This window comes from Dipodomys spectabilis, unplaced genomic scaffold, assembly GCF_019054845.1.
Source record: "Dipodomys spectabilis isolate Male_0828 unplaced genomic scaffold, ASM1905484v1 ptg000200l, whole genome shotgun sequence".
Taxonomy (NCBI): Eukaryota; Metazoa; Chordata; class Mammalia; order Rodentia; family Heteromyidae; genus Dipodomys; species Dipodomys spectabilis.
Window position 1 is genome coordinate 2,262,794 of NW_024870877.1, and position 8,452 is coordinate 2,271,245.

At 33.1% G+C, this 8,452-nt stretch overlaps 1 pseudogene; it reads left to right on the top strand.

Annotated features, from left to right (window-relative positions):
- The first annotated feature begins 6,933 nt into the window (after positions 1-6,933).
- On the top strand, positions 6,934-7,030 carry LOC122121986 (annotated as a pseudogene).
- Positions 7,031-8,452: the final 1,422 nt, after the last annotated feature.

Sequence of the window (8,452 nt, forward strand, 5' to 3'; positions counted from 1 at the left end):
AGCAAAGTTCGTCTAATGTAGACCTTGTTAAATTAGAATTTAGATTTAAAATATATTTTTTGGTTTTGTTTGTAATTTCATATTCTATAGGATACTACAAAATTCTTTTTAAGTAGACGGATTATTTGAAAAATTCACAAAAGATTCTGGCATTCTATTTGCCTAGATATTATTTCAATAGCGTTATATTTAGAACATAGTTAATAGATAATTCACCCAGTTCATGTATACCATGTTAATGTGAATAATCCAGCAGAGTTGCCAACAAATGGATGACATGAATTTATACATTTAGAAAAACCAATTTTTTAAGGGTTTGGTTTAATATGGTATGAACAGGGTAATTGTGTCATCTGCTTTTTTCTCCCTATATGTACCACAGGAAGCCATTTCCTTATTTACGTTCCTCTGTATACATGGAGAAAAATGCTAGGTTTGGGGTTTGTTTTCAATTTTGTTTTTGTTTTATTGGTTTGTCCTAGAGCTTGAACTCTTGGCCTGGATAGGGTCTCTGAGCCTGTTTATGCTCAAGGCTCATGCCCTACCACTTCAACCTCAGTGCCACTTGAGTCTGGCTTTTGTGGAGAAGTTTTTGGAGATAAGATTCTAAAAAACCTTCCTGCCTGGGTGAGCTTTGAATCTTAATTTTCCTATCTTAGCATAGTGAATATCTATGATAACTTAAAAGTATAAATATAAATAATATTTGCAAGTGTTCTCATGTCAAGAATACCAGTGGAGGAAAAATGATGCAGCTCAGTTTATGGTGGTGTTCTTTTCAGAACAAGGAGGGTGTCACATTAGCAGAGGTGTAGTATTTTTTCAAAATAGAGATAAGGTATTCATGATGTGAATTAAGGAATTTTAAGGTGTCCCTTACAAGTTGGAAACTGTTGGGCTAGTATGACTTTATGGCATAAATCTTGGAATTGATGGTCATAGACATAATAGCTTACTCTTATAAAAAAATTGCTTACTCTTGAATAATTAATTATTACACATGCTTCACAGTTTTATCCTCTATCAGAATGTGGCTATTTTTCTATTTACTTCTCAATCTGTAACACCCCATTGGAAACTGCATCTATTGCAGAAGTACATAACATGCAAACAGGTACTGTTTTGAATCTCTTAGGTATGTTGAGAATTTAAAAATGAGTAGTTATTAGTCATAGGAATTTTGAAGAACACATATATTCTGTCCTCTTATAAACTTACTTACTCTTAAAAGTTAAGGGTTTCCATAGCATTAAACTGTTTTCTGTTTTAGAATGAGAAAATACTAAATTTATTCTTTTTCGAAAAATTTGGCAAATATATTGTGAAAATACTGTCGAGTTGGATAACATGCAAGTTGATTACCCTCTGATAAAGAAGGGGGAATTAATTCAAAGTAGATGCCAAATAGTATTGATTTTTAAAATGTTACTACATAAAGAATATTATTTACTGTGCCAATACAGTGAAATTATATTTTATGCAGCTTATTTTTCAATTTTATTATAACAAAGATGTACAGTGGGGTTAAAATAATTGTAAGGTATTAAATCATAACTTTTCAAACTTGGTAACACTCCCTCATTTTTCTCACAGTTTTCCTTCACCCCTTCACCGCTCACAAGTTGTGAAGTACATTTCCAAAATATTGTCTTGTGAGTATTGCTACTGCATTGGTTTGCCTTTTGTCCTTTGTCTCACCATTATGCTCACCATCGTCTCACCATACAGCAGGGATAAACCATAGGGGAACACCCCAAAGAAAACAGAAATCACATAGTTCATCAAAAACAACAACCACAAATGAAAAAAAAATCTGGTTCCATATCTTGGAATTCATTTTGCTTATCATCGTCTAATATGGTAATATATACGCATAACAAAGCCACTAGAAAATAATAGCTGCATGGATACTATATCTTGAAAACAGCATGTTAACATTTTGATGGAAAAGGTGGAATTAGGATTGGTGAATTTGCGGTTCTGATAAAGGATTTTCAAGGGTTTTAAAGTTATGACAAGTAAAATTTAACTGTTCAAAATTTTTAACAACTTAGCCTATTAAGAAAATTTAAAATTGCCTGGAAGAATAGGCTTTCATGCAAAGAAATCCAAGGAGACTTAGTAGAGAGGGAGCAATGTGGATGAAGATGGCTCTTTTTCACACTAAACAAACAAACCTCAGAAACCTTGCTGTAAGTCCTGTAGGATCCCTTGGAATTGTCCTTACCCAGGAACTATATTCTCACTGTTTGAAACCAGATTGTATTGGAATTTAAATTAAAAGTTCTTAAAAAAATAAGGCATCAAAATTTGTAAATTTACCTTTAATTACCAAACAGTAATTCTCTGAAAAAGATAATTTGAGTCAAAATATTTAGGGAGAAAGTGTCCTCCACAATAAAAGAAGGTGTTGGTATTACACATTTCTGTTTGTAACACTTTCCACAATGTCTTTGGACGTGAAGCAGTGAAACACAGAAAAAAATTCTGATTGGAAACTTCAAACCAATGATTTGACATTTCTAAGTGGCTCACAAAAAATAATATTCTTATTAATATGAGATAGTGAAGACTTCTTTTATTACATATGCCAAAAAGTTTAGAAAAGAATTGAGCAAATGGAAAAAATAATAAAAAAATTTTCTTAGAAGCCTTAGCTAAGCATAATGACTTCAGCAGTGAAGGGAGGCCAAAACTTTTTGATATAAATTGTGTTAGTATTTTTACTCCCTAAAGTGATTTTACAGAGCACATTTGGCTCACTACAATGCAGAACTGATTGAATGAAGACATGGAAATATATTCCACATCCAAATGAGGCAACTTAAAGAGGTTTAAAAGAGAAATAATGAAGATGTAGCAGTGGTGGAGCCCGTATGGTCCTTCAGCTTCACTAGACTTGAAGCCAAGAACCTGTGATTAATTGGAACTCCGGCAAAAGATAAGAGGACATAGAAGTAGGACATAGAAGCATTGTCCTTTTGTAACAGACACTTTCTTCCAAGGTATGGGTGATTTAACTCTATTCTCCTCCATACAACTTGGTGAACAAATGCAAGACCAAGAGAGAAATAATCTATTGAAATAATTTTGCATAGAATAACTTCACTGTTCCTGATATGGTATCTAAGGAGAATCTTAAGAGAGAAGATAAAAAGTGCAGTATTTTTTGGTTTCCTCTAAGCATCTTGTTAGCAAATATATCTTTGAGGTTAGACAATTCTGATTGAACCAAGTCATGTGGTACTTATTTTTGTGGGCACTTTAGATACAAGAAGTCTTTCAAGGTAAAAGAAAAAATATATAGCCAAATATTTGTGATCACAGCCTCTTGGACAGTTTTCTGGAGACAAAGATTTACTTTAGATTTCTCCTCATTAAAATAGATGTTGTTTCATGGCAACCAAATGCAAAAGGGAAGTTTTATGGACTCACTTGGCCAATTAAACAGAATGAAAGAAGAAAATGGCAAATAATATTTAATGAAATTACTTTGACCAATTACTTTGCCAGAAGAAAGAAGAAAAAATATAATTCAAAAGCAATTTGACTTAAAAGTATCAAGAAAGAGTAGTGAAGAGAGATTAGAGAAAATATAGAGGATTGTTTTCTCTCCAGTGGAGTAATGGGTTCTTGATCTTGTTTCTTCCATTCTACCTCACAAGCTACCAAGTGTGTCTCAGGACTGGATTATCCAGTTCAGACAGAAAACTCGTAGAAGAAAGATACTGTTTGCAGCAGATATAGGTGATTTATAACCTTAGACAATCTAATTCTGTTCAAAATTCTCCCTATCCCAAACTTCCCTCTTTGAACACCTTTGTTTGCTTTTCCCAAGACTGCCCTTCATTAACTGATTAAAATTTTGAGTGGTCATATTCATACTCTCTAGAGATTGCTGTTTGGTTGTGATTTTTGTGTGTTTTTGTTTCTTGTTGTGTTCTTTAACTGAATTTTAAAGGGTTGTGCAATTGTGTTACAGTTAAATATATCCATCTAATTGTCCAATACTCGTAGATCAGAGTCACTCCTTCCATCATTCTCAACCAACCCTTTCTCCAAGATTTATTTCCAATTTACCACTTCCTTCATCATATGTGTACATTCAGTATTCTAACTGTACCTGCCCCTTGTTCATTTTTCATTCATTCTATGTCTTTACTATAATTCCTCTCTGGTTTCAACTTCCTGATTGTCATTCTGTTAAACTGTCTATTAATACTTTGAAAAGTTTATATACATTCCATGGAGTTTCAATCCTGCATATTCTTTAACTGATGCCAGTTTATATTTCCATAATTCATTCATCTGCAGCAACAATTTGCAAGACTGGAGATGGGAAGCACCTAAACATGATTTTATTCTCAACTGTTTGTAAGATTAATCTTTAGTCAAAAAGAAAGTTAAAAAATGGCTTAGAATGTATTCCTAACTATGAATTTTTATAAATGGCTTTGTACAATGGTGTGATTCTTTTATTTTACATGGAATAATATTTTCTACTACCTATAAGTTTTGGAAAAAGAAGAAAATTAAAATTTATTCCTAGAGAGGAATATGATAGAAGTAGAAGACAGATACTATGTTTGTCATATCTCTGATAAGTACCCATATTCAAGACTTAAAGTCATATTTCTTACTATGTTAGACAGAGGGAAAACATAAAATAACATATAATAAGGCAACTATTTGTGATTTTTTAAAATGTACCTTATTAAATGATGAAATTTATTAGCTAATGTTTGGGTTTGAAATTTAGGAGGTTGATCTATTTAACACATTTCTGAAAGGCTCTTACTGAAAAACACAAATTGTGGGTGGTAGTATTTCTACACTTTAATGAATGGTTGAACATGTTTGGCATTAGTGCTGTATAAATAATTCAACTCAATTTAACTTGCTCCCTACACTTGAAAAACTTGTAATGTCACTAAGTATCATCAACTTGTCAAATGTTATTTTGGCGAAATTGATTTTAAAAAGTATATTTGAAAATGAATATACTTTCAGATTAAATGTAGATTATCATTGGTTTGAGAGTGACATTTTTATACCACAGAACCATGTTGTACTGAAGTCCCTGTGTTTTGAAGCACTCCTTAGTGCTTCAAATGTTTTTCTGAATTACATTTGACCTCTAAGTCAAGTTTTCGGGCTTTGGTAGACCAATTATGGATCTGTCCTTCCAGGAACTATTTTTGGCCCACTTATGTTGGAATAAAATCTTTCGTTAATCATAGGTGAGGGGTATTAAAAATAAACATATGACACTTTGTGAACTTGTTCACTCATATGGGCTGGTCATCTGTAAGTTGAATGTTTGAATTACAGTACTTTCTCTCAAATTTTGTGATCTCATCCTTCATTTTAAGTTGCCTTGCATTTCACAATTGTTTACTGCTAATTCCTGCATCTCAAGGAATTGGGGCCCTGAAATATAGGAAATGCGAAATTGAGATGGGTCTTCAATTACTTTGTGTTGATATGTTGCATGGGCCTTGGTGAAAAGTCTTGCCCCTGTTATCTGATGATGCAGGTAACTGGGACCTGGGATCCTAGGACCCATGGGTACTGCAGAAAAATAATATTTTTTAGACATCTTAGCAAAATTTGGGAATAATCAGTAGGAATGCTTCAGAAATATGGAGAAAAACAGTTTGGGACAGGCGAGTTAAAACAATAAACAGAGCAGCAGAGTAAAATCCATTACAGATTAGAGGAAAACATTGTTTTTTTACCATGTGGATTCAGAAGGCAAAGAACAGTTATAATGTATCACAAGTTTATACTAAAAACATTGCATTGATACTTTTTATAGTCTAATATATATTTTAAACCTAATTATTTATATTCCAATTCTATTTATTGGAAAAAAATAAATATCAATTTATTTGTCAAATTATCAACTAATTCTAGTAAGTTTCATTGTGTGAAATATAAAATCAGCACATATAAATGTAAAATGTATGACTATATATAATTAAAAGGCACACATTTTGCATTTTTCTGTTGTAGTTACTGTATCAAAGGCAACTCTGTTTTAAAGTATTATTCCATTATCTCTACCTCAGTGTTTGATAGAGTTAGACCTAAAGTTTTACCATTTGTAGATTTACAGCATGGAGGAAAGAGGAAACTCTGTGATTAAAACATTATCAATTTAATGCCTAATAACGAGGAGAAACATATGCACTTCTCCTGCAACTCTGAAAATATTTGGTTATAAAAAGGCAGTAGTGTAATTTCCTCCCTGGTTGGATCGTAGACAGGCCAGAACAGAAAGTAATCATGCATACGAACAATTTTTCCACCTTCTTGGCTTTAGCTACTTTTGAAATGGAAGGTATAAGAAACAATTATATTTTGATAAAATACCTTCTAGTCTGAACAGTTCTGTTTGAACGGTTCATCTCTCTATGATCTCTTGTAACCAAGATTAGTTTTGTTCTAGTAAGAAAATCTTTGCTGTCAGGGTAAGATATTCTAGTTGGTATGTTACCACATGGAAGAAGGGTAAAGGCTCAGGTAGACATTTGTTCCAGTAACACCTCATTTGGGAAATTGTCAGCTGAAGAAGTTTAGAAGTAGCTCTTAAGCAATGCTTACTTGGAATCCATTAGGTCCACAAAGCTAATTCAATTGGATAAATAAGTACTTGAAAAAGCCATCACCTTTGGACCTATCTATAAATAATTAAGAGTACGATCAAATACCAAATAAAAAGACTTAATATAGTCATTGACAAAAAAATTTTGCAAATGTGAGCAATCGACTGATCAATATAATTTTTTTCCACTATTCACAGAATTTAAGGGAAATAAGATCGATAGCATTGTTAGGAACAATAAGGTTTCCTTCTTACAAGTAGGCACCCATAGATATAAGCCTGTATAAAGATTGCATCATTAACTACTTAAATTTAGAGGATATTACGTGCTTCAGCAGCACGTATACTCAAATTACAATACAGAGATTAACATGGCACTTGCACAAGGATAATATGAAAATTTGAGAAGTATTCCATATTTTTCATTCTTCAGATGCAAGAAATGAAAAACAGTTATTAAAAAGTTGATTACAAAATTACAAGTGTAACAATACACGTAATTCATATTATTAAATTTAGTTTGACATCAGTGTATTAAATCTTCACCTAAGAAAGGCGTTTACATAGCATAAACTTTACAAAACTTTTCAAATTAGACAACACTGACATTTTATCCCAAAGAAAAATAATATTAAGACCTAGAATAAAAGGAATCAAACTGTTCTATATGGAATGCAATCGGAAAGGACACATTAATGAACCTATATATTATAAAATAATGTAGAATTCAAAGTATATCTAGGAGAAAATAAATTATGAACATTATGCAAACATAGAATATAGAATATCTTAAAATATACTTTTTCAGACAAGCATCAGAAATATTTTAGTTTCTGTACTACTCATTTCAACAGGTAAATTAAAATTATTTCTGATTAAAAAATCACAAACTCTGAAGAAATTATTATACATGTATACAAAAACTATTGAATACATTTTTACATCCAAGGCAGGAAATTCACTTGGAAGAATTCCACGGAATCCATGAATTTTTACAGTAAAATATTGGTGCTGCCGGGCACTGGTGGCTCATGCCTATAATCCTAGCTACACAGGTGGCTGAGATCTGAGGATCATGGTTCAAAGCCAGCCTGGGAAGGAAAGTCTGTGGTACTCTTATCTCAAATAAACCACTAGAAAACTGGAAGTGGAGCTGTGTCTCGAGTGGTACAGCGCTCACCTTGAGCTGAAGAGCACAGGGATAGCTCCCAGGCCCAAAGCTCAAGCCCCATGATTGACCAAAAAAAAAGATATTGCTCTTATTTGGATTGTGAAAATGTTTTGTAGGGACACAAAAGATGGACTTGCATTTTTGAAATTTAAGAACCTTAACCCGACCATTAGGACTTCGGTGAACAATTTGTACAGCCTTTCACAACTTCATAGAGGTAGTGATACATAATTATCCTTTTGGAAATATCAAATACAGTTTCTTCTATATTGTTCTTCAGGCCTGGTTTCATATAATGGTTCAACAGAAGGCTATCCAGCATATGTTTACTATCTCAATTCTCGAAAGCAAGATGTAAGTCTGTCAAAAGTCCTTTAGTTTGGGGAAGTGGAACTGTGGCTCAAGTGGTAGAGTGCTCCCCTTGAGCTGAAGAGCTCAGAAACATCACCCAAGCCCAAAGCTCAAGCCACATGTACGACCAAAAAAAAAACACCACCACAACAAAAATCAAACAAACAAAAATATTTGGGCTGGGAAGGTGGCTCAGTGGTAGAGCGCTTGCCTTGCATGCATGAGAACCTAGGTTCGATTCCTCAGCACCGCATAAGCAGAAAAAAAGCCAGAAGTGATGCTGTGGCTCAAGTGGTAGAGCGCTAGCCTTGAGCTGAAATGCT